At 42.6% G+C, this 27,830-nt stretch overlaps 2 long non-coding RNA genes across 2 annotated transcripts; one reads left to right on the top strand and one right to left on the bottom strand.

The window, feature by feature from the left end:
* Window positions 1–17,899: 17,899 nt before the first annotated feature.
* LOC139985077 (uncharacterized) lies at window positions 17,900–22,206 on the top strand. Its single transcript, XR_011799276.1, has 3 exons — window positions 17,900–18,303; window positions 19,263–19,381; window positions 19,899–22,206. It is a non-coding gene; the product is annotated as an uncharacterized lncRNA (long non-coding RNA).
* A 98-nt stretch (window positions 22,207–22,304) lies between these two features.
* On the bottom strand, window positions 22,305–27,826 carry LOC139985078 (uncharacterized). Its single transcript, XR_011799278.1, has 3 exons — window positions 27,297–27,826; window positions 26,692–26,972; window positions 22,305–24,827 (listed from the first exon to the last, which is right to left on the bottom strand). It is a non-coding gene; the product is annotated as an uncharacterized lncRNA (long non-coding RNA).
* Window positions 27,827–27,830: the final 4 nt, after the last annotated feature.

Here is a 27,830-nt window from a genome sequence, read left to right on the forward strand (position 1 = left end):
GTGGACCAAATCAAGCCCACCGCTCAAGGGGGGTCTTATACAGAACGGTCCTTTTGACAAGGTTTGGTTTGCGCTTTCCCCAAATGAAATAAAAAATGATCCTCTCCAATCGCACCAAGGCATGATCCGGTGCAGAGATAACCGTCCCAGAGATAACCGTTCCAGGATACTAAAGGAGAGGAACAATAAAATAAAACGATTAACAACTGTAACCTTCCCAGGGAGGGAGAGCCACCTCCGACTGAATGTGTCGAGCCTTGCCTCCACCTGATCAGCCTTCTCGGCCCAAGTGGTGGCCTCCGGGGCACTATAACCTAGCCAGATGCCATTTACCCTGATCATGACATCTGACCAAGTAGCATCGAACGGGAGGATTGGCCGCGCCAACTCTTGGTCTTGGACTTGTTAAGGCTGGCACCAGTAGCCTCTTGAGAGGTGGCCAAAACTTTCGATAACGGCTTGAAGGAGGCGAGGTCCGACACAATACAAGTGACGTCTCGGCATACTGCACGCATTTAAATGTAGCCCCACCCGGTACATTGCAGGGTTCAAAACCCAAGCATCTGTCCAGCGAGGTACTGAGCGTTTCGCTGAAGAGAACATACAACAACGGGGAGAGGGGACAACCCTGACGGACTCCCCTTCGAACCGGGAAGGGACCAGAAGTTAATCCGTTAACAGTGACAATGCTCGTGACGTCCTTGTATAGGAACGAGACCCAACGAATAATCACTGAGTTCAATCCGAAGGTCTCTGAACAGGAAGTCGCGATCTACCATGTCAAAGGCCTTCTCCTGGTCCAAGGAGACCAGTGCACATAGCAAATCACGAGCTTTAACAAACTCGATCAAGTCTCTCGTGAACCACAGGTTATGCTGAATACACTTGCCTCGCACAGCACAAGTCTGGAGAGGACCTACAATATCCGGCATCACATCCGCTAAGCGATTTCCTTAAACTTTGGCCAGGATTTTGTAGTCCACATTTAACAGCGTTATTGGACGCCTATTTTTGGGTCCAAAGGGTCTCCCGACTTCGGGAGGAGAACAATATTTCCAACCCGCTGTGTTTGGCTCATGTAATTAAACTGGAAAGCGGTAGCGAAGACATCTCTCAAGTCCCCACCGACTGCCTCCCAGAAGGTCCCTATACAACTCTGCAGGGAGGCCATCGGGACCGGGGGACTTTCCCTTCTGCATCGCTGCTACCGCTGTACAGAGCTCACCAACGGAGAGATTCGAACCCAAGCTTATCGTTTTTACTATCAGGGGGGGGGGGGGGCTTGTCTATACCAGATAACAAGTCTTCCTGGAGATCCTCGCTAACAGCAGCCCTGGAGTACAGGTTCGAAAAGAACGACCTAAATACCTCTAAGACTGCCTGCGGGCTCTCCACGACGACCCCACCAGTATGACGCACTGCCCTTATTCTGCGGTCAACCACAGACTTGGTGTCGTTCCCGTAAAAACAAATAGTGAGCTTCTCGTCCGCATCAAGAAACTGGATTCTGGCACGCAGAAACACCCCAAATGCATGCAGATCAGACGATGAAGAACCATCCCTTGCGCTATTGCACAGGGAATGGAACTTTAATCTCCGTTGGTAAGCTCTCTGAAAACAATACCTGATTGCGAACTGCTTGATGAGGGACTTGACCTCGTCCCACCAGACTAACGTATTGGGAAAAGCAGGCTTGAGGGACTGCCATCCTCTGTACTCCTCGACAAATTGCTCCTTGAAATTTTGCTCTTTGACAATTTCCGTGTTCAGCCGCCAAAGTCCCTTTTCCACATGAAAGGACTCCGGCAGCTGCAAGCGCAAAACAACTGCGTCATGATCAGACAAAGGACATGGAATAATCGAACACCGAGATCGAGGAAACTTGCGCGGGGCATAAAACCTGTCGAGTCTGGATGAAACTCATCCATCTGGTTTATGCCACGTACAAGCAACCACCTGGGGATTTTGGGACCTCCAAACATCCAAAAGATCTCGGTGCTTGACAATCGAGCCTACCTCAATCATACCGGTGGTACAATTGGGGGACCCTTTCCTCAAACGCCTATCTAAAGCAGAATGAGGGACACAGTTGAAGTCCCCCGCCCAGGATACACTTTTCCCAAAGAATGAAAAAGTTTTGGGGACACCAAAATTACAGTCCCGCCAGATGCCCCTGATCCAAAGGAGGCATAAAGACCCCCCCCCCCCCCACACCAAGGACCAAAGATGAACATCACTCTCACAAGATATGTGGGTCTCCTGCAAAAGGACCACACACACTTGGAGCAACTTGCAGAACTGTAAAATCCGCCGCCTTTTGGGGTACCCCTCATCCATTCACATTAAGGGTGACGAGGGATAAGGTGTCTGGTGTCATAACCTGAGATGTTTTGATAATACGGGTCTTTCCAGGCCCTTTGCGGTGTTCCCCCTTTCCTCCGAGCGAGCAGAGTTGTTAGCTCCTCGTCAACATTGATCGACCTCCCTGTCAGTAACAGGAGGTCCACTAACGACCATCGTGTCCGGTATAGCGGAAGTGACTGCGGGCAGGGTGGAAGGGCCGCTCGAGTCAATGAGATCAGTGGCCTGTTTCGTCTCGTCTCGTCAAACCAATCGGAGGCTGTAGTGCAGTCCCCAATTGGCGAGTCCGAATCTGGGCCACTTAATGTCTCTTGCGCCGGTTGACTCGGGGCCCGACTAGTATCACCGATAGCGGGCGTAGCTACCGGTGAACCAGTACAAGCGGCATCCTGCTCCGCATGCCACTCCGCTAGTACCATCTCCGCCGTTTTGCTCCGGCAACTTCGATCAGGGACGAAGTGGGACACCGGGGCTCTAGTGTCGCACACTGGGGCGATGAAAGGAGCAGCAGGTGGTACGGTGTCAGAGGCCGGGACGGGGTCTGCTTCAACCACGCCAGTAGCCACTTCTGCGGCGTATGAGCGGTCAGGGCATAAACGGGCGAGATGGGCCGTTTTCACACACGAGTTGCATACGATATCCCCTTTACACTCGGCCAGGGTATGCCCAACCTGTAAACAGCGGCTACACCGATTGTTCGGGCACAACCTGGCCTCATGCCCTTCCAGCCCACACCTCCAACAATTGCGAGGCTGGCCCGCATATGCAATGTGGGCCCTGCAATGTGGGAAGTACAGTTTCTTGTCTTCACAGAAATCCACATGGACTCTCTGAGAAGGACGGGTTGGCCAAACCCACGGATGAAGTGGTAATTTTGTAGGAGCCACCCTCACCTGTTGACAGACTGAACACCCCCTTACCCTTTGTTCAATATTAGCATCCAACTTAGGCCAGCATAAAAAACTGCGAGCCAAGGCTTTCATGCTGCAAACCCCTGGATGTTCCCAATGGAGCTCATTTAGGACCTGCTCATGAAACTGCTTTGGAATTACAACCCTTGTTACCCCATAGCACACACCCTTGTTGACAAGATAACTGATCCCTTCTTTGAAATATGGCTTAAATGCCTCTGTCAACTGGTCACTCTTTTCTGGCCAACCAGTTAAAACCAAGTGATGAACTTTGCTCAAAACTGGATCGAGCCTAGTAGCTTTTGACAAATCCTCAGCTAATACTGGGAAGTTGTCATCTATTACATTTACAGCAAATACTTTACCCTCAATTTCTTCATTGCTAGTTTCCTTACTAGGTAACCCAGACAATGCGTCACAATTGGCATGTGAGGCAGACTCTCTATACTCAATTTCATAATCATATGCAGATAATACTAAGGCCCACCTTTGCATTCTAGCTGCGACAATAATGGGTACACCTGTTTTTGGTCCAAGAATAGCCAGTAACGGCTTGTGATCTCTAACGAAAAAAATTTTCTGCCATAAAGGAAATCATGAAATTTATTCACAACAAAGATAACAGACAAGGCTTCCCCGCTCTATATGGGAATAGTTTTTCTCACTAGGATTCATGGTTCTGGAAGCATAAGAAATTGGTTTTTTCGTCACCATTTTCAAACTCGTGAGAAAAAACAGCCCCAGGCCATACGATGAAGCATCGCATGCTTGTTTTAGTTTCTGATTTGGATCATAATGTTCAAGTAACTTTTCACTTGTGAGGCCTACTTTACATGCTTCTTCACACTTGTACAATTCCACTGAATACCCTTTTTCAACAGATGATGTAATGGACTAAGTAGTGTTGACAAGTTTGGCAAGAACTGATTATAATACTGGACCATACCTAACCATGATCTAAGCTGTGTTACATTGATTGGATGTGGGGCCCTGTTTGCTACAACCGAAGCCTCTACTTGTCTCAGACCCTCCCCCACTATACTCCAAACCTAAGTACACAGTAGTGGTCTTTAGGAACTCACATTTAGGCAATTTCAAATGAACATTGTCTGTACTAAACCTCTCTAGTACCATCTCTACGATGTGAAGGTTTTCATTTTCATTTTGACCACCAATTAGGATGTCGTCTTGTTTACAAAATTGCTTCCTTGCTTGCAAAATATTTTGGGCGCTGATTTAACACCATGGGGCAGTTTTAAGTAGGAGTACAGACCCTTGTGTGTGTTTATCGTGAGAAACTCTCGACTCTGCTCATTAACCTGTAGCTGAGCATAAGCATTTGACAAATCGAGTTTTGAGAACACCTTTGAACCAGATAATTGTACATACAAATCTTGGGTAGTGCTTTTTACGTGACCCGTCGTACGGGATACAAAACGTCACGGCCAAACGGCACTACCAAACCATCCCATTCTTACAAACGAACCTCAGGTCAAGCGAGCCAAAAAAAACTACATACGCTCACCGACCTGCAGAGACAAAACGCCCAACCCCCCACTGAAATATTAAAAAACTACAAAAGGACGACCAGCACGCAGCGAAACAAAACACCCTTCCCCAGCACACCACCGTCCAAAAAAGGCAGCCCTAGATAAACGGCGAAAATCGCCTTCAACCTGAAGGCGAATGTCAGACTTCACCGCCTCCAGGACTGCCTGCCAACTGGCAAATTTCCCCCTAAAAACAGCATCACATCTATTCCTCCAAATAAGTTTTTTTACAACAGAACAAACATAAATAATACGCTGCAACACAGCAACGGAACAAACTGGAGGATCTAATCCATACAAGACAAAACCCTGTCCTACCGACCAGGAACGGTCTCCCGTTAAACGGTCGGTCCAGGACTGAAACCACTCCCACAAGTTCAAAACAAAGGGGCAATGCCAAAAAACATGGGCAGTACTCTCTAAGCTGTCACAGCCGGTCCTCGGGCACAGTCCATCACCCAATCGCCAGTGATACCTTTTCAGATTGGTCACCAAGGCACCGTGTGCAATTCTCCATGCAAGGTCACGGAGCCTGCAACCATTCAGCCTTGAATGCACCGAACGCCATACTTCGACAGGATGACGTCCCTGTACAAAAATTGCATTCAAGGCCCTATCCCGCAATCTTGGGTAGTAGGTAATGTAGTTTGCTCATCCTCTACTGAAGGATTAATACTAACCTTATAGTCACCGCATATTCTTACAGATTTATCAGCTTTCGCTACAACCACAATTGGACTCGCCCATGTAGATCTATCAACTTTGCCAATAACCCAATTTTCCTCTAGTTTTTGCAATTCAGCTTGAACTGGATCTCTCAGTGCATAAGGCACTCTACGGGGCTTATGAAACACAGGTTTAGCATCAGGCTTAATTCCGATATGCGCTTCGTGACCTTTCAAACCATCATAGCTATCCTGGCATAAATAACTATGTTTACGTAAATCAGATCTAACCTATGCTTTGCACCAGACTCACTAGATGGTACTTTGTTGACACTGAAAACTTCATTCCAATTCAACTTAAATTTGCCTAGCCAATTTCTACCTAGGAGTGCTTTTGATTCCCATAGTCAACAACAAGAGGTTCTCTTGTATAAGTACACAACTTTAACTTTTGAATTTACAAGCAAAATGTGACTAAAATCTCTGTCATACATAGACTTCTACAAGGTTTACCATTTAACAACATAGTTTCAAAATAACCTCCTTTTGAAAGAACTAGACAAGGACATTATACTGTAAACACCCAAAAAGTCATCGTCTAATTGACTAGAGTTCCCCTCACCAACTGACTTCACAACACCAGGTTGTTTCGAGTGAGAGTCCTTTGGTAACTTAGACTTACAATACTTCGCAAAATGTCCTGCTTTCTTACACTTATGGCAGATGACACCCTTACGAGGACAGTCCTTGGCGTAGTGGCTGTCTCCACAACGATAACATGACACAGCTTTATTCATGCCTCTTGTCTCCCTGTCACATTGGTAATGCTTCTTGACAAATGTCCCAACTTTGTTCACTGATCCTCCATTGCTCTGACCAGGGCGCATCTCTTGAGCCTGTTTAGACGGCCATTTCCATAGCTGTTGCAAATGCGACAGGCATCCACAAAAGTCAGGTCTGCAGTGTTCAAAACTTTCTTCTTGCCAGATAAAACATTTCCAGTCTCTCGGTATACGAAGCAAACGTTTCCTTCGCATGGTCAAACTGGCCTACACCTCCAATAAATCCACTAGCGTTAGCCATACTGTTTATCGTAGGTCTAGTTGCACGTCCATAACAATACTAGAGAGCCGACGTATACGTACTCTGGGTACTACATACGTAATCACTGCGATGACTTCCGTCAACGTCCATCGACAAACGTCTTCCAGGACAATTGTAGAGGAATTATTCCATTGTTCTGTGGGGTTTTTAATCCCATTTTCGTCGCCAGTGTAACATATTTGGTGGCCCTTAATGAACTGGAAGAATCTTTTATTTACAATATGGAACGCCAATAAGGACAAATATATTACAGTATCATTGGCAATTAGGTGATGGACTGTGCCCGAGGACCGGCTACGACAGATTAGAGAGAGCTTTGAGAGGCCATCTCGCCCGTTTAATGCCCAGACCGCTCATACGCCACGAGAGTGGCTACGGGCGTGGTTGAAGCGGTCCCCGTCCCGGCCTCTGACACCGTATCACCTGAACGAAGTTGCCGCTCCGGCCGAGACTGCCATTCTGCCCACTGAGGCGGAGCTGGACAAAACGGCGGAGATGGTACTAGCGGAGTGGCATGCGGAGCAGGATGCCGCTTGAACTGGTGCTTTTTACGTGGTTCACCGATAGCTGCGCCCGCTATCGGTGATACTAGTCGGGCCCCGAGTCAACTGGCCCAAGAGACATTGAGTGGCCCAGATTCGGACTCGCCAATGGAAGACTGCGCTACAGCCTTAGTAGTTGCGGCTAAGGAATCCTCCGATTGGTTTGATGAGACAACAACAGGCCACTAATCTCTTTGACTCGAGCGGCCCTTCCACCCTGCCAGCAGTCGCTTCCGCTTTACCGGACACGATGGTCGCTAGTGGACCTCCTGTTCCTGACGAGGAGCTAAGAACTCTGCTCGCTCGTAGGAAAAGGGGAACACGGCTAGGTGCCTGAAAAGACCCGTATTGGGAAAACATCGCAGGTAATGGCACCGGACACCTTATCCCTCGTCACCCTTAGTGTGAATGCGATGAAGGGTACCCCAAAGGGCCTGTCGTCTACTATCGGGACGGCGTTCCCCGGATGAAATTAGGAGTGAGTTAGTTGTTAGGTGTGGGGTTGTGTGGTCGTTACATAATATGGGTTGGTTTTTTTTTCTCTTTGTGGTTTGGAGTTGGCTTTTTTGGGTTTGTAGTGTTTGTTTTTGTTTTGCTTCTGTTGGCCTTTGGGTCCGTGTCCTTTTCACGTCACGTTAAACGCTACGTTAGTGAGAGATTTGTCTTTGTGGGTGTCAGTTGGGTTTTTGCTGGTTGTTTTACAGGTGGTTGTTTGTGCTGGTTGTTTTACAGACTGGTCGGATTGTTTTTGGTTCCGTTGACCTTTGGTCCGTGTCCGTTTTCTTTGCACGCAAAAAGCACAGAGAGTACTGGCCATGTTTTTTGGCATTGTTCCTTTGTCTTAAGCTTGTGGGAGTGGTTTCAGACCTGGACCGACCGTTTAACGGGAGACCGTTCCGAGGTAGGACAGGGTTTTGTTTCATATGGGGTAGATCCTCCAGTTTGTTCTGTTGCTGTGTTGCAGCGTATTATTTGTGTTTGTTCTGTTGTGGAAAAACTTGTTTGGAGGAATAGATGTGATGTTGGTTTTAGGGGGAAATTTGCCAGTTGGCAGGCAGTCCTGGAGGCTGTGAAGTCTGACATTCGGCTTCAAATTGAAGGAGCTTTTCGCCGTTTATCTGGGCCGCCTTTTTTGGACGGTGGTGTGCTGGGGATATGTGTTTCGTTTCTCTGCGTGCTGTTCGTCCTTTTGTGGTTCTTTGATTGTTTGAGTGGGTGGTCTCTGCATGTATTTTTGGCTCTCTTGACCCGAGTTTCGTTTGTCAGAAGGTGGCATACTCCTATTAGAGGCTATATCAATCCGCTCGATTGTTCTCAAGAAAAGTGCCAAAAAGCAGCGGGAGAACATCTTTTGTGACCTGTTATCAATCATAATCTATTTTCTTGTGGCTTGCATGTTGAAGAGCATGTGGTGAGAAAATTTGGTCAATTGAGCCAATTTTAACACCATTAGGCCTCCCGGGAGCAGCGTACGAAATTTGTTTACCACTGAGTGAAGAGGTTTGTTTACAAGTGACGAAAGTTTCCGGATCGGATAGCAAAAAATCTTCACGGTCATGGTATGGAAAATTGATGGTGACATGAAAGGCCAATTTGTCAGCTATCCGGTGATGGGTAGCGTTTAGCTAGTGAAAACTTATCTAGACCACGTTACTTTAGTGATGATTCAGTGTGTAAGTCAGTGGGGCTTTTAATGGGCGTATGCTACCAGAATGGGCCGTGACGTTTTGTATCCCGCATGGCGGGGTCACGTAAAAAGCACAAAATGGACAATATAAACACGATACTGAAATATAACAAATGGATAAATGCGATGAAATCCTAACATGACTTCCCCTTGCTGTGACCCAACACGGGCGGTAGCTCACTATACCCACCGGACTAACAGTGCATGCTACCCTAGGCACGGTCACTTCGAACAGTAAATACCATGTACGGTGAATTGCGTGATAAAATGTTACACGTAAAGACACCCAGGGCGAAGAAGTGTTTACGAGGAGAGATTTTAGGCGTCACACTTAAATGGTCAATTTCACTCGGAAAGCTAAAAAAGCTGATGCTTTTATATGCTAAGGTATTTCTACAACCTCCAACTAGACAGAATTCTGACATTTGGTAAAAAAGGAGTGATATCGTTGATGTTTCTCGCAGCTCATTCGTGGTATACAACTTCACTAACTGAGGGACAAATCATTGTTTTGATTGGGAGTATACTAACAATGACGTGACATGGTCACCTGATGTCTGAGGAATTTTTCAGGAATGTCTGATATAGTTTTCCTAAAAGGCTGACTTTACCCATTTTTTCACGCATTTAACGAGTTAATTGCAGCAAAGTAATTGGAATCCGATAATTTCTCACATATACTGCATGTTGGACTTGGGGAAATGTATGATCCCTATTGTTTTGGGTCATATGAATATTTACAAAATATGACTTAATCTTGATATGCCAATATCTTTCAATCCATTCTTTAATTGGATAAACATTGCCAAATTTTACGACTTGATCAGTGTTTTGGGTATCCACACCTTATCTTTCAACATGATTCATTCATTACTACCTTTACAACAGTATACTTGTATACTATACTATAATAACACTACACATCTATAGTGAGGAAAATGTAGTCACAATTAAGGGTGCCCCATGGGCATATGTAATGTTTTGATATACTATTTTAATTATACTTGTATAATTGCATTTAAGGTGCTTTTTTTCTTAGCTCATCTGCATTATATTTTTTATCAGCTATATACCAGTTCATTATTATATCTACCGTTCATTATCTACATGTGACCAATTCCTTATTTTCAGTTTTGCATATACTTTTACCTTGCCATGATAACTCTAATTTGCCATTCTCAATACACTTGTTTCAACAGAAATAAAACTTCGATTTTCCATGTTCGGTGCTTTCAGTCCAGATTTTGCATTTCATCCTAATTGTTTGTTAACAAGTCTATTATTCACATTTCTTGTAAGTAGTCTATTCTTAACCAGTATTTGATTTAATGTTACCTTATTTCTAAGCATTGCCTCATTTGCGAGACTTATTTTATGCATAAATTTGCAATCTTGCTGCAGATCCTGCCAAAAACTTGTCACAATTCAATCCTTGGATTTTCACGGATTTTTCTACAAATACTATTAACACACAAATCAGTTGTCGTCATCCATATACAGCCATGTAATTAGTATTTCAATCAATTAACTTTCAATGTAACATTCAATATTTGTTTCTAAAAGTGTGTCATTACATCAAAATTTAAAAACATGTTTACAGCATGTATTTGTCACACAAAGCAACCAAAACTATAATGTTTAAAAACATGTCCTCATTTCCTTTGCATTAGTGCATGCAATGGATTTAAAAACATGCTTCAAGCATGAATTGTTTAAAATCCGACACAAAAAAAAAATGCTTCAAGCATGTACATGTATGAAACATTTCAAATATATGCTTCACGCATGCCATAGTGCACGTGAGGGCATTTCATACATGTATTGTTTCAAACCCCTCGCAAAAAACATGCTTTAAGCATGTACATGTATGAAACATTGAGTAATACATGCTTTAAACATGTATTTTCTGGAGCATGTAACGTAGCTCATTTACATGCATGTATTTTTCAAATACATGCTTCACGCATGCCATAGTGCATGTAAGAAGGGCATTTTCATACATGTATTGTTTCAAACCCCGCGCAAAAAACATGCTCAAAAATACGCATGCATGTAAAGGGTACTATCAATTTGTGTAAGGGTAGCCAACCCTAAACACATCACGAGTCTTGATTTATTCCCTAGCAAGTCCCTACATCTTTCTTATTATTACCACTGAACTGGAAACAACATAAACATACCTGATTAAAAAGATATGGGCGGAGAAAGTACACGACAGTTGTTGTTGGTATATGCAATGGCTTGATAAGAAAGCATGGGTGGTACATGAATAACTTCTCAACCCATCGGCAAAGAAACCAGAAAAAAAGGGGGCGCCGAATAACAATGACGGTTTGTGCCCCTGCACACTCCCCTCCCGAAGAGAATGTTGTCCCCAACAAATGAATCAAGTTGTGGTTTAATACAAAAACAATGTCTCAATCCACCGTAATCAAACCAAGCAAGACCAACTAATCTCACCTGAAATCAACACTGAATACTACAAGGGCGGGTACTCTAAAAGTAGGAAAACTATCCCTGAAACATAGTATCGCTGACTTTCAGAATTTATCCCTGAAATGTTGGTGAACCCAATCTATCATACTCCACACCCATGGGGGTGCCGTGCCCTCTGCCGAACAGGATACCTATGCTCATTTTCGCTGTTACTACTCATGGTGAGCAAAGGGACCCCAGACCCCTGATCAGACTGGATGGGACAGTGTCCTGGACATCCAGAAGTGGTATTGCATGGTATACACGTCAGTTCCTCCTGGTTGTTCTCATCGTTCTCATCCTGCTGATCAAGTTGTCTTGGGCAATCTTCCCCTGGCACATCTGGCTGCTCCAGATCCACGTTCTCATCTAAAGTCTATTGGGACTTCTGGTTGAATGTCTTCATTCAGAACCTCAGTGATAGGGACAAGAACAGCGTCTTCCACAATTCCAGACTTACCTCGTAAACCCAAGGGTAAGATCTCATCTCTTGCAAGATAGTCGCATGGGAGTAGCAGGGTTCTATGGACTACTCTTGACTTTCCAGAGTTGTTCTTCTCTCTGGATCTGGTAACTCGCCCTTCCTTTCTATCACAATATATGGTTGCTCCTTCCAATAGGGCCTGAGCTTGCCTGGGCCTTCATGTGCTCCCATATTCCGTAACAGTACTGGTTGCAGGACAGTGGCCCTTGCCCTCTTGTCATATTATTTCTTACTTGAGGCAGCTGCCTTCTCCACATGTGTGCTTTTTACGTGCAAAGAAACGGACACGGACCAAAGGTCAACAAAACCAAAAACAATCCCAGTCTGTTTAACAACCACCAAAAACCCAACTGAAAACCCACAAACAGAAATCTCTCACTAACCCACAAATGTATAAAATATAGCGTTTAACGTGACGTGAAAAGGACACGGACCCAAAGGCTAACAGAACCAAAACAATAAAGCTCCACAAACCAGCCCCGAAAAGCCAACACCAAACCACAAACAGAAAACCCCCAACCCATATTATGTAAGGACCACACAAACCCCCCACCCCACACATAACGAGTAACTAACTCCAAAATGCATCCGGGGTACGCCGTCCCGATAGCAGACGACAGGCTTGCGCATTACCTGCGAAATTTTCCCAATACGGGTCTTTTCAAGCCCCTAACAGTATTGCCCCTTTTCTTACGAGGGAGCAGAGTTCTTAACTCCTCGTCAACCTTGATCGAGTGGACCTCCCTGTCAGGAACAGGAGGTCCACTAGCGACCATCGTGTCCGGTATAGCGGAAGCGGCTGCGGGTAGGGTGGAAGGGCCACTCGAGTCAATGAGATCAGTGGCCTGTTTAGTCTCATCAAACCAATCGGAGGACTCCTTAGCCACAACTAATAAGGCTGTAGTGCAGTCCTCCATTAGCGAGTCAGAATCTGGGCCACTTAATGTCTCTTGGGCCGGTTGACTCGGGGCCCGACTAGTAACACCGATAGCGGGCGTAGCTACCGGTGAACCAGTACAAGCGGCATCCTGCGCCGCGTGCCACTCCGCTAGTACCATCTCCGCCTGAGTGGGCAGGCTGGCAGTCTCGGCAAGTTCGATCAGGGGAGAGGTCGGACACGAAAGGGGGAACAAAGCCTCCATCGGGGCGCTAGTGTCGGACACTGGGGCGATGACAGGAGCATCATGTGGTACGGTGTCAGAGGCCGGGACAGAGACCGCTTCAACCACGCCCGTAGCCACTCTCGCGGCGTATGAGCGGTCTGGGCATAAACGAGCGAGATGGCCCGTTTTCCCACACGAGTTGCAAACGATATCCCCTTTACACTCGGCCAGGGTATGCCCAACCTGTAAACAGCGGCTACACCGCTTGTTCGGGCACAACCTGGCCTCATGCCCTTCCAGCCCACACCTCCAACAAGTGCGAGGCTGGCCCGGGTATGCAATGTGGGCCCTGTGCCCATTAGCCCACAAGGTAGAGGGGATATCGGACTTGAGTTCAACTCTAACTCGTCTAGTCCCGGTCTTGACACCCATACATTCAAGGAATTCCGGCTCCTCGTAGCCGGTCACTTTCCCAAAACGCCCCAGTGTCCGCACAACAACCTGTTCAGACATGTCCAGAGGGAGATGGAGGACTGTCACCCACACCGAACTGTCATACGGTGTGACCTTCAGTCCCTCAACTCCCTCCAACACATGGACGCCTCGGACGCGGGCAGCCTCCGAGGTAAACCGTACATCAAATCAATTCATACCCCGGAGAGGTTTACGCTGAAGCGCGTCAACCTCTCCAGGGACCTTTAAACCAACAGAACGCAAAAGTGAAAAAAACTTGTACGGGGACAACCTTAGCCTCCCCCGAAAAATCAACAATACGATTTTGCTGTCACGGCGAGCCGCCATGACAGCTAGGGGTGTGGCAAAGCCACGCACCTATACACAAACCAAAACAAACCCAAAACACACAAACTACACTAAAACAAACTGTAAACTAATGAAGGGCCAACGTAAAAACACAATAAAGGTGTGGTCAACGAAAGGTGGAGAGCAGCCGAAAACACGTCCGCACTCCACGAGAACTCCACTGAACTGAACTCCACTGAACTGAACCTTCTCCACATTATGTGATGCCAATGAGTAAGCTTCAGTCATCTGTTCCTGCCATTGCTTGACAATCTCTGGGTAGCTTGAGGGAACTCCTTGAGTTGATGAATTCAGGGAAAACGCCAAATCAATCGGCAGTCTTGGGGATCGTCCAAAGAGAAGGAGAAAAGGTGAATAACCCGTTCACTCATGTTTCGTGCAGTTATAAGCATGGACTACTTTTTCAGTGAGTCTTTCCATCTCAACTTTTGTTCCTCAGGAAGTGATCGCAACATCTGGAGGAGGGTTCGGTTAAATCTCTTTACTTAACCATTACCCTAGGGATGATAAGGTGTTGTGCGGGAGGATGCCATGCTGGACAGCTGTTGGAGTCGTGCAAAGAACTTATTTACTGACTGTTTGACTTTCGTGGAGTGCGGACGTGTTTTCGGCTGCTCTCCACTTTTCGTTGCCCACACATTTGTGTTTTTTTACGTTGGCCTTTCAATAGTTTGTGGTTTGTTTATTGTAGTTTTGGCTGTGTTTCGTGCTTTTTACGTGCTAAGAAACGGACACGGACCAAAGGTCAACAAAACCAAAAAGAAACCCAGTCTGTAAAGCAACAACTGAAACCCATCAATCTCTCACTAACGCAGCGTTTAACATGACGTGAAAAGGGCACGGACCCAAAGGCCAACAGAAGCAAAACAAATAAAACACTACAAACAGGCCCCAAAAAGCCAACCCCAAACCACAAAGAGAAAAATTAAACCAACCTATAATATGTAACGACCACACAGCCCCCACACCTACCAACTGACTCACTCCAAATTTCATCCGGGGAACGCCGTCCCGATAGTAGACGACAGGTTTGCTCCAGCGTCTACGGAAGGCAGTGTCGGGAAGCCGTGCATGGTCCGCCTCCATGCGCAACCTGATGTCACTTTGCACGAGGGGGACAACATCCTCTGCCCTCCAGACGTCCCCATCGAAGACTAGGCGGCATCTGCTGTTCCAGATGTGTCTCCTGATGACAGCGGCAAACAACAGCGGATCCCTAACCCAGGTTGGGCACACAGGGGGCAACAAACCATACAAAACAAAATCACTACTAATGGCCCACTGTGTGCAACCAACAATACTAATAACGAAGGCGTGAAACCAATCCCACCCCAACCGGACAAAGGGACACTCCAGCAAAAGGTGTTGCATAGTCTCGATGGCTTTACAGCCCACACGGGGACAAATCCCATCACCTAATCGCCACCTGACTAGGCGAAAATGATTAGTGATGAGGACCCCATGTGCAATCCTCCACGCCAAGTCCCTGAGACGGCTGTCTAGTGACTTGCAACACACAGACCGCCACACATCTGGAGAGATGGCGGCCCGGCAAGCCGACGGGCACACAGGCGCGAGCATTGAACGAAACAATGGTGGGTATAACACAGAGGGGGCCACGTTCAGCAGAACATGTGGCCCACCCTCTTCTTTGATTCTACGAAGAGAGTCACCAATCTGAGTATAGACCCCAGAAGGGCGTGTCGCCTTTGGCCGGTTATTGGAAAATGATCCGGGCCAGTGGTGTCGCAAAAGAAACCCACCCCAGTACCTAAGAAAAAAAGCAAAGGGAAACGAAGGATTTTCAAAAGCAACAAAAACACCTTTCAAGGGGAGAAAGCGCAGTTTAGATGGTAGGTGGACCAAACCAAGTCCACCGCTCAAGGGGGTCTTATACAGAACGGTCCTTTTGACAAGGTTTGGTTTGCGCTTTCCCCAAATGAAATCAAAAATGATCCTCTCCAGTCGCACCAAGGCATGATCCGGTGTGGCGATCACCGTACCAGGATACCAAAGGAGAGGAACAATAAACCTATTTACAACTGTAACCTTCCCAGGGAGGGAGAGCCACCTGTGACTGAATGTGTCGAGCCTTGCCTCCACCTGATCAGCCTTCTCGGCCCAAGTGGTGGCCTCCGGGGCACCATAACCTAGCCAGATGCCATTTACCTTGATCATGACATCTGACCAAGTAGCATCGAACGGGAGGGACTGGCCGCGCCAACCTCCCAAATCGCAGCCCTTTGGTCTTGGACTTGTTCAGTCTGGCACCAGTAGCCTCTTGGAAGGTGGTCAAAATCTTCGATAAAGGCTTGAAGGAGGCGAGGTCCGACAAAATGTATTACCTACTCACCAAGGGCCATATAGATGGCCCTTGGTGAGTAGGTAATACATTTTGTTAATCATGAAGGTCATTTTCAGGACAATAGTTCATATCCCAAGAAGTGAAAGTTGGTTTCACGTCAAATGTTGATAACACTCGGTGGGTAGATACTCCCATTGTTATGCTTATGGCCATTAGCGCTAATGCCATATCTCAAGAAGAGAAGTTGGTTAACTGTTACATTTTAGTATGTGTATGAGTAATTGATTGCTATAGCTTTCCATATGTCAATTTGAAGCAATATTAGATGTTGTCACTATTTCCTTCACTTAATCATTCGCTCGTATTCAGGTCTGTATTTCTTGCCAAATATAGACTTGTTTTCACTATCATGTAAGATTAAAGACATGTTATTTGTATTACATTTTCTTTCTGTGAAAGACGTCATCAGTTTTTCTCTATTTTTGGGTCTTCCTTGACTTTACCGTTCAGGGCTTTGAATAAACACTGTTTCTTTCACTGCTGTTCTTACTTCAATCTGCAAAATCTTCCAATATAAGGTGCTAATTTATATTGAAACATAGACATTAATAAGCTTGAATACACATAACAAGTTCAATTAAGTCCTCCTTTTTTGGGGTTGCATGTGCTTAGAATAAGTCTGTTGATCTTTACAACAACAAAAAAGAATTAAAAAAAAAAGAGGAATAGTTCTTCGAATCCAAACCTGATTCCAAACTAGTACATTCATTATGTTTTATCTCAATTGGCATTACTGATGACTTTGAGAAAAGAACCCCCCCACCCCACCCTACCACTTTTTAAATTACTGCAAATTTGTAGGAGACATGCAGGTTTCAATCACTTCAACCCCCCTCCCCCACTGCCCCCAAATAATGTTACTTGCTGAAGCGAGGAAGACTAATTAATATATTTTCACTTATTACAAAGTAAATCTTGGTCTAATCCTACTCTGATGGCTTGCAACAACTGTGCAACTGATGGAGGTTGGCTCGGGCAAATTGTGCCAGAGATGCGCCTTGGGTCATCCTCGGCAAGAACAACATGTGCTCTCGTTGAGACTTGTCATCATCAAGCCCCCGTCTAAATATGTCCTTCATCAGCTCCTATTCATATGCTTCTTCTGCACTTTCCTTTGAAGCCAAACTACATTTGCTGATGTTTTATACTTACACAGGTTCCCCCTTCTCTTTCAGTTTGCTGTCGCCCTTTGCTTCTTCTGCACTTTCCTTTGAAGCCAAACTACATTTGCTGATGTTTTATACTTACACAGGTTCCCCCTTCTCTTTCAGTTTGCTGTCGCCCTTTGTGGTGTTGGTAAGTTTCTGGCCTTGTATGACAGAGGCCTGAAAGAAATAAAAATGAATCATAGGTTCAAAACATTACACGATGCACAGAATTTACCTAAATAGATGTCCATGAGTCAGTATCATCCATAAGATACAGTTACTCGCCCATATGCAAATCGCTTGGCTGCATAAACAAACACATGGCTGTGAAAGTTTTCTAGGGCTGATGTATGTCTCAAAGGCAGCATAAGGGATAAGTTCATGAATAATTGTGAATCTTAAAGGCCAGATTTCGTCTCTCAAACGACCATGTATTTTTATTTTCAATTTTTTGATTGGTTGAAAAAATTGCTAACCGAAATGGTTTTCCTTTTACATGGGTCATGGGCAAAAGTTACTAAAACATACATTTTTCATTTCTCATGATTTTCCTGTTAAAATTGTTAAATTAATATTTATATTAAGGCAAAAATATTAGAAGATTTTTTGTAACCGAACATTTGATTTCAAACTTTAAAAAAAATTCTCTTTAATCAGCATCATTTGCACCTGGCATTACCATTTACCGTAAATATCGCGTATTGAGCGCTATAACCGTATCGTTACCGAGAAACCGTTGATGAAACACTGTACCATGTATGTGCATATGTATATGTAGGACAGCACATTACGACATATGCAGCACAACGATCAGTTCGAATTCAACCATCACTTAGCGTACAACAGCAACAGTATTTTTCACTGAGGACGGTTTAAACGTTGCATTATTACCCAAAGATTCCAGTTTCTTGGATTCTCGAATAGAATCTGAGCCGATGTCTTGCAAGTGCCGTGGCACTTGTCAACGGGGTAAACCTACCAGGCGAGCCGGAGTTGGATGCCCGTGTAAATCGTTTGGTTCGTTTTGCAATTATCATTGCAAATGTGGCACGAAAAAAAAGACCGTGTCTCATCAAAGCACTTGAGGTAGGTGTTATTAAACTGTTTGTGTATTGATTCACAAACGCTTAAAGTCTCTACATAACTCCCTGCAATTTTGTACTAAAGAAAGATCTATTAAAAGTTAAAATTTGAGCTTATGAAACAATTCATTCAGCCATCGGTACTGGCATATAGGGTAGCCTGTAAGTATAACGGTCGTATATTGCAGTACACGAGTAATGCACGGTGACCAACGGATTCAAAGCCTGTGGAAATTGAGTTTGAGTTGTACCAGGGAGTTGTTATGTAACAACTCCCTGGTTGTACTGACTGGCTAGGCTATGCTACCAGGGAGTTGTTATGGAACTCCCCGATGCTACCCCTGAGGCCGTAGTCTGTGACATTATGAAAATTACGGGCATCCTTTCACGCACCAGTGATGTAAGCATAACGACATGCCATTTCCCCTCTAAATTTCGTATTAGGCTGTCGACTGACGTAACTGTGTTTTAATAATATAGGCCTAAGTGCTTGGACCACAAAACTAGCTGCGCTGGATTAAAGGCAATATTGTTGAATTTGTAACCTTGCAGTAGATTGCCGACCATACCCAAATTACAGTTTGTCAATGATTTTAGTCGGTGAAGTATGAAGTATACTTCATATGCCTAGGCTATAGGCATGTAACACAACAGTATGTACTGATTATAACTTTGAAACAGCTGCTAATCTTGAACAGCTTACACATTTTTTATGCAATCACTCTACAGGGTTTAATGAGGTTTAATTGCAGTCATCAGTAGTGTAATGATATGTTATTTAGATATCCCTAATACTGTTGTATTGCATCTTGACACTTACACGTACAGAAGCGTAACCATGCATTTCATTAAATTTTAAATGGTTTTACGTTTAGTTTTTTTCTTGTTAATTAAAGCCCAATTAGGCGAGTGTTATGTCAACAAACTTCAACATACCAAAAACTTTCTCTTACATGCCGATAGGTACTGTAGCCTGGTTTCAAAGCACATCTGATGAGGGAAGGACTGAAGAAGTTCAAGGGTCAGTTGAAGAAGCCATGGTTGAAAGCGCAGGCTCCATTTGCCATGAAGCGAATATTCAGGTAATAAATTATATTCATTAATATACATTAAACATTCACACACTGTACTCGCAAGTAAGAATCATATTTACAGTCTTCTGAACAAAATTTATAGAACAAGCCAGATCTGCTGGTGAAAGTCATATTGTCTTTTAAGGAGTAATTTATCCAGTATGACATAGCAACTTGGTATGCAAAATGGACAAAAGTGCAGGATTGTAAACCTGTATTGTACTTGAATACACACTGAAACATACAGTACTATTTGCAGTAGCATAGATAGGGCCAAGATTCATAAATCTTCAAATAGCTGCAAACAAAAATGAACACAAAACATTTATTTTCAGTATCCTATGAGATCCCCTTACTCTGTATTTCACTGCTTGCAGTAAACAATGTGTATCTCTGGTCATTGTTCACGTGTGGTACCTACATAGCCCAATTGTTTGCAATATATTATCCAAATTCTGTGATGTGTACTCTGTGGTGAATTGCACTAGCTGGTGATATTTAAAGTTACATTTTTGTTTACCAACAGAGGTATGTGAAAGGCTTGTCCAGAGAGAGGTTTAAGGATGTTGCAACGGAGCTTCTTCGAAGACAGCCAGATGCCTTGAGTGATTTCACTCCACCACAAACTACACAAGAAAACCAGCCTGCAGAGATTCCACCGTGGTGTAAGTGTACAAGTGTACCAAATGTAGTCAAATGCCAACAATCATTGAAAACAAGTGTTGTTGTAGGAGGATTGCTGCTTGCACAACAGAATCTCAAGCATTCAGAGACAATTGCTTGAATGCAAAAGTTTTATCTGTCAACATGCAAGTGCGCGAGGATGAACTGGCCAACGAAGAAAACAGATCAAACCGTCACTATATATAGGAACTATATTTACTGGAAGTTTGGACGTCTTGGCCGTGGCAACAGACTGGTCATCCCTGCTTGTTGTGTCATGAAAATAAGGCAGAGATTCCCATCAGCAGATGGGCAGTACAGGGGTTTTATTGCAGGAGACAACCTCCAAGATTAAACAAGTGGATTGTTGCCAGGCTCCAAATTAATTCATTTTCCAATTCCCCTTAAATTTACTGGTTGATTTACCTAAGAGACATATGCAGTTAAACCCCTAATGAAACCCCTTATCATTACCATCATTATATAATCATAAACACCTCATATCCACTTAAAACTATGAGATTAACAATATGTAACACTATTCTTGCTTGAAATGAAATAAAGTTTGCACTTTCATATTATGCCTTGATATGCATACATGTGACTCATATTCCAGTTATATAGGATTTGCATTTCTTGCTGGTAACATCATAACTTCAAACCTCCAAGTTCATGATATTGTAGGTGTGTGTTGTCTCCTTGGTAAAAGATAACCCTACTTTTAAAGGCCAAACCTTATGTGAGGTAAACATGGTAATATAGCAGGATGAATGTTAATGTAGACTGCCCTGGTAAGCAGATGGTCCTAAAATTGTTATACATCAAATGTCATATTAAATTCAACAGGGTTTCAATCTGAAAGTCTTTATTTGGATGTTGAATTGTTTATATTGTTATGCCCTTGGCAATTACATAGTCCCCATTGTTTTTGTTTCTTCATTGAGGTCAATCTTGGAATATCTTGTAAAATACATATGTTATGTATTTGAAATATTTGTATCTGGCACATTAAAAGTCTTAAATCAGGCTATTCCCATTATAGGAAATCTCTTTTAAAAAATTCATATAAGTATCTTGTTCATACTATGAAGCAATTGCTTTACATCTCATAGGTATTTTGTGTTTGTGAATATTTGTGAGTAGATTTCCTGTCAGTGGTGTTTCATCTTTTTCCTTTCCTTTTACATTGCACCTATTTGAAAATGCAACTATGAATGTTGATTTGCCTGAATATGCTATTATCCTTATTCTGTGATGTGAAGATTATGTGCCTCTATCATTCTCATTATACTGTATGGAGCTGCTTAAGAGTATAACAAGAGGTAACTTCACCAGTCACCTATAGATTCATTAACAACTTGGTCAGCAGTAATAACCAGCTCCGTATTTATTAACACACAGGTTTACATATTGAATATTCCTCTTATTAGGATTGTGTGTTAATAGTATTGATTTTAAATGTTATCATCTTAGCTAAAATTTACTGAACTCTTGAGTAAAAAGCAGTGAGCTTTTTCAAATTTAGGTGGTGAGAAATCGTCCTCATGTTTAACTGAACAAATTTTCATACATTTAAAGTCTGCAAATTGTCAGTGGAGAGAAAATGCAATATAGCAGATTTTCTTCTGTCCATCTTTTTCAAGTTTGCATGTTTTTACACTTGTTAATCTAGGCTTATGAAAAATAAATCTATATAGAAAGTTGTACCCATGTCTGTCCAAAACAATTACGTTGAAGGCCTTATGTTTTTCTCTATTTATCAGGGAGGACACTAACACTCAGTCATCCATACATTTAGGTCCAACCGTTCCTGCCAAAAACTGGGAAAGTACTAATTCCTACTAAAACTTGAGGACTAAGGAAGGTTTGCCTTGTTAGTACTAGACTTAATTCCCTTGCATACAGCTGCCCCACTTTTCACTCTAAGCCCCCTATATTTGACAGCAATTATATTGTAGGCATCAGGCTTTCCTCTAAATTATCATGGAGGACACTAAAACCCAGCGATCCATACAGTCCCATTCATGTCAAACCTTGAGAAAGTACTAATTCATGACCACAAAAGAGGGAGGCAGGATTGCTGGGAAAATTTGAAGAGTGGGCTAGTCATGGATTGGCCCAGCAGGTTCATGATATACTTGTACATTCCCCTATTATATCTCAGAGGACACTAAATACCAAACCTTGTCATATTTATTATTATTCTTAAAGTGGGGGGGGGGGGTGGCAGGGGGACCTTGGGGTGGTGCATTGACATCAACAATGTCATTCTAAATATCTTGCAAAAACTGCCCAACCTTCTCAAACCCCCTCTATTAAATAGCAAATCTCAAATGTTTCTAGCATTATCTGAGTGATAGCTACAAAAGTCAATACTGAAGAATGATAACTCAAGACAGATCGTTACTATTACATACATTAATGAATCTGTATTACTCTGCAACAACTGCATTGCTGCAATGTTATAAAAAAAATGGATCAATGAATGACTCATCAATACTAAGTTACACTGCCATAGCTCTGGATACAAAGGTTAGGGTATTTTAAAGGCCTATGCATTCTAAAAAAATATATAGCCTCATCTACATTTGACTGGGTTTGTGTGAGCCCATGGAACATAAGCCCAGAGCTGGCCTCAAATATCGGCCTCCAGTTTGACTAATGTTTTGTGTTCATTCTTATTTCAACTAATGTCGGCCTGAAGATAGTTAAACAAATTTTGTGCTAATTTAAATATTTAGCCTCTAGATTAAGCCAGACTTGGCCTCAATTTTTGAAATGATACAAACACTCATAGAACAAAAAGTTTGCCCACAGATGACTCCACAAGGTGTGACATAGAAACAACATAGACAATGTACTTTAATTCAAGAAAGTTGCTGTTGCTAAGATAAAAAGTAAGAACACATTTCCTAAATTCAATGTTTAAATCAAAAGATAAAAAATACAGTTTAAACCATGAAGTGATATTGAAGTGATGCCAAAAAATCAGGCAGAAGTTTATCACAAATTATATTGACAATTTTGAATCAATATTCCAAGGTCAAGGAGGCTATATAGAAAGATGTTTTCAGTTTGGCTCAAATGTCAAAATAGTTAACATGTTGACAGTCATTCTACAAGCCCCTTTAAGAATTACTCCAGGTGGAACATACAATGCACAAATAAAATGCATTACCCCATATGCCAGTGTTATTGACTTCTACAGTAGGTTTACAATACACAAGTACTGTAGTTTATGTTCAACCCATGTAGAATATATTAATTCCATGTAAACCATGAATGTGTGCATTAGAGAATCACAATGAATGGTTAATACAAAACAATATATCAATGTACAGAGAATATGAAGCTTATATATTTATGGGGGAAAGACAATGACAATAGTTGTTTAATTTTTGTAAAAACGTGACTTGTGCTCCTGTAGTAATTGAGTAATACTGGGCTTCAGAACATTCGCTATATTTGACTGCAGAAGGAGCGGACTATTTGATGCTAATGAGACATGTTGTGAAAGATGCCCTGGTGTTGTGGCTCTCATGGAAAATATTCTTCTCATGAGTTGGGGGATGTAACCATAATCCTTGGCTACCTTCAACCGTTCAGGAGCTGCATATTCTCTGTCTGAATGATAATTGTGGTCAATAGCAAACAACAGCATTCTTGTTACATAACCTTCAAATGAATATGAACATCGTTTACTAGCATACATCAACATATGGTTATGAAACGATTCGAGATTACCAGTATGCTTAAAGTTATTGTAATATGGTAATATATTCAAGAATCGTTTGTTTGTCATGGCATTTCTGAGAGCAGCATGAGGTGAAGAATCTTTCTTAAGCCATGGTTTATTCCTCTTCAATAGATCTATTTCCCATGATGGCACTTACCAATGGATCCATCTATTGAAAGAACCGTCATGCTCATTGACTTTATGATGTAGCATTGACCACCACAATGCCTTAAGTTTTAACACATCACCAGTACATTCCCTTGAGCAATGCCAGAAATGATTACCAATGGCTGGTATCCATAGACGTAGGTCTTCATTACCCTTCATTTGTGAAAGTGCAATGACCTTCTTAACAAAATTTTTGGCACCATGCCATACATCAATGCTATGCTCTACATTTTCATATTTCTCACAATTTTTGATGAGTGCTGTGGTCTGCACATGGGCATCAGTTACAACCTCAGTAACATTTACATTTGCCATTAAATAATGTAGCCCTCTTTCGAATGCTAGTCTTTCCATGTTTGTGCTTTTACCAACAACATCTACATGCAGAATTCTTTAACCACTAGTGTCCATGAAACTATATGTACAATATTGGGCCCAATGCCCTGGAGAATCTGTTCTCCCATCACCTGCAACACACAATTGCTGCTCCTTCCGAGATTCGAATAAACTGCTCTGGTGAGTCCGCCATTCGTCTTTTACAGATGGTGTAACATATATAGTCTTTGGACTTATTTCCAGATAAAACAACAGCTGAAGGAAACTGAATATTACCTGACAACATATTTGAAAAGCATGGCTGTGATGCAACACACTTACATGACCATTACTACAGCTCCACTTAAAAATAACTGCAGTACCTATGGGATTGGTGCTGTAAACAAGTTCTTCACTGCATTAAGAGATACAATGCACTTTGCAAAGTCAATTTCATCAGATGGGGTAGCTTCTTCTGAATGTGGATGAACTGACTCGTCTTGCAGCATTTGGCCACATGACCCTGTATCGAAATGAAAAACCTCAGACTCTGCTGTTTCTTCATCATCTGGTCTGTGGAAATATAAGTTCAAAGGAAGAGTTTGATGGACGGAACCATAGTGACAAACAATAAACATTTCTATCAATTCTCTCATAAATCTCACATAATGGTTTTTTAGCTGTATGGTCAGGTCTCTATTACAGGCATGTTTTGGTCACAATATGGTCCAAAAAAAGTGCATTGTATATTAGTATGACATGTTAACTTCAAAGGACGCATTGCCAGCAGTGGCATATGTAGCAATGATTTTCCACTTGGAGGAGTGACGGGGGGAGGGGGACACTGGTGGGGCACAGACCTCTGTCTGTATATCGGTGATGAATGACAAAGATATGTGTATTAATACTCAACAACCTTAGAACTGTCAGTCTCGAAATCCTTCATATGCTCTCCAATCCAATTTGCTTTTTAGGGGGCACAAATCTATTGTGGGGGAGAAGTCCCCCCCCCATCAGGTCAAGTGCACTGATTATCAGATTGTGCAGTCAATGATAAATTTGTTCAATTGAAATCAGTGTTTGCTGGCAATAACATATACAACTCTGTGCTATTGTCCTCTTGTTTACTTTTCACCACTAGTTAGGAGATGATTTCCTCATAGCTACAGTTTTTCTCAGGAACACACATTTAATTGTCAAAGTATTTATTTTCTCATGTAATACCAGATTCAGACCCATCTTACCATGTTTACACACAGCTAAGTGTTAAGAGTTTCAAGTCTATTGTGTGTTCGATCAACAGGAAGGAATTACTTCATTGTGAGAATAGTGACTTGTGGTCAATAGTTTGATTGGTGTATGATACTCATTGCAGTAAGCTAATTGTAAAGAATCAGTCAGCTGTAACTAATCCCAGTGTGGGTTCTCCAATTTTTTTTATGCTACCCTTCCCGATGATGATGGGCAATCTTAAAACAGAATCATACACGTTTTCCAAAATCACAAAATAATTATCATCCTATTAACACCCACACAGTGTTCTCAGTCAAAACATGTCACAGATTAGGTATTGCGTCTATTTGATCACGTTCAGAGTAAAATAAAAAGCGTTGGAATTAGGTTCTCTAAGGAATATAGGCCTAGATTTGTGTTTAGGGTTTGGATTAGTGATAATCGACACTCTTTCCTTAGTATTAGGAACTTAATTTTCCCCATTTTTCTCTGAATTTGAATGTCTTTGCAAAACTTGGTGAATTTTTTTTTAATAATAGTACCGAGTGAGAAGTTGTGTGTTTATTGGATTAAATATTTTGATTGGTCTGGTGGTGCAGGGTGGAATTGGTAAAACTGCACCCAATAATGAATAGGCCTACTCATCAAAGCAATTTACCTCGGCTTTGTGTGGCCGCTACCGTAATGTACAGTACCCAGCACTACTGTGTCTCTTAGTATTAACCTAGACCTTCAAATTTGGTTCTTCAAGTACAGTACAGGTTTACTTTCGAGTATACATTCAGATGAATTATGCTCCTTTGAGCTGTATCTGAACATATTCGCAGTTCTGTGTATCAATTCAAGTGTAATTCAGTTTTAATATTTGAATAGAGAAGGATTTATTCCCTGAAAATTTATATCACTATTTACAATAATCACCTAGATACACAACTTTCCTGCAGCCTACAGGTTGTTCAATACATATACACATAGGATATAGCTTCGCAGTTGTTTGGGTCCTAGCATAGCCTATTATCTAGGACCATAATAAAGCTAGCTAAGCCTATGTGCCCTAACCTAGTCACAGAAGCTAGGTCAAAGCCCAAACCTTTACTGTACTGTCATGTACTCCCAATCATTCATGGGACAACTGCTTACTGTTTTGAAATTTGCAGTAATGCACTTGCCCAATCATTTGGTTATGTGTGAAAAAGAATCTTACCTATTACATAAACGACACAGTCTGTCGCTGTGATGTTTCAGTAGGTGGTTGGCAACGACGACTTCTTTCCAGCTTCACCATCTCCAGATGAAGTTTCAAATTCTTTGTTTTGTTGTACCCAAGAAGGAAAAGAATCTAAAAGGTACATTCTTGTGCCCTCATGTTTGGCCGATCGAGACTATAAGCACGTTTCGCTGGAGGATTATCACTCGGAGGTCTTCCTCTTGGTCTTTTAGGAGGAGGTGTACCCGCTCTAACACTCTCCATAGCTATAACGGACACTGTCAGAAAAATTATACTGAGAGTGCATATACAGGTCTAGTACTAGTAGTGCTGAGATGGGTACACACAGTGTATATATACACTACAGTATGTACAATATCGTACGCATATAGGCTATCGAAACTTTTCGGCAACGGTTTCCGAGCTTGGTAGTCCAATAACCGCGCATGCGCAGTGAATTAATTGTACGCCTCCCACCAAAAATCACGATATCTGGCCTTTAAGTAAAACCATAGTAATACATTTCATTATTCATTGCTGCTGTAAATAAAAAGCAGTATGAAAAACTTGTAACACTATGTAATAACATTCAAAGGAAATACCTGAATTATGTGCAGTATGGGATATTTCATATCAAGCACAATATCCCTCAGTGCAATGTGGGCAGGTGAGTCCGGCTCGATTTCTTTTTCCCTGGATCCATCTTGCAGAGGTCCGTGTTGGCAGCATGCTGGAGAAACGCCATCTCTTACAGCCCATTCATGTTGTCCCACAACATGGTGGAGTATACCTCTCCAGTTGGCAATAAGGATTATAATAAAATAAATAGTTTCGTTGACAGGTCATTAGCAATTGGCTCTAGTAGTTTCTTTTATTACAATACATAGTCCTGGTTCATTGCAATATAATTAAGTCTCTAAAATACCAAAAATAGTTGTGCACTGCCCTTGGCAATACCAAAAGAGTTTTATGATATCCCCTATCCAGGGCATGAGTGGCCTGTTTCTTGCTTATTTTGCTGCCTGTGTGTGAAATGTACATAACAATGAGTATACTATATATAAGAGTATACAATACATTAGATATAATAGATATAAAATAATTATTAAGAAGAAGAAAACAAGTCAAACAATCAT

The sequence above is a fragment of the Apostichopus japonicus genome, chromosome 17 (assembly GCF_037975245.1).
Source record: "Apostichopus japonicus isolate 1M-3 chromosome 17, ASM3797524v1, whole genome shotgun sequence".
Taxonomy (NCBI): domain Eukaryota; kingdom Metazoa; phylum Echinodermata; class Holothuroidea; order Aspidochirotida; family Stichopodidae; genus Apostichopus; species Apostichopus japonicus.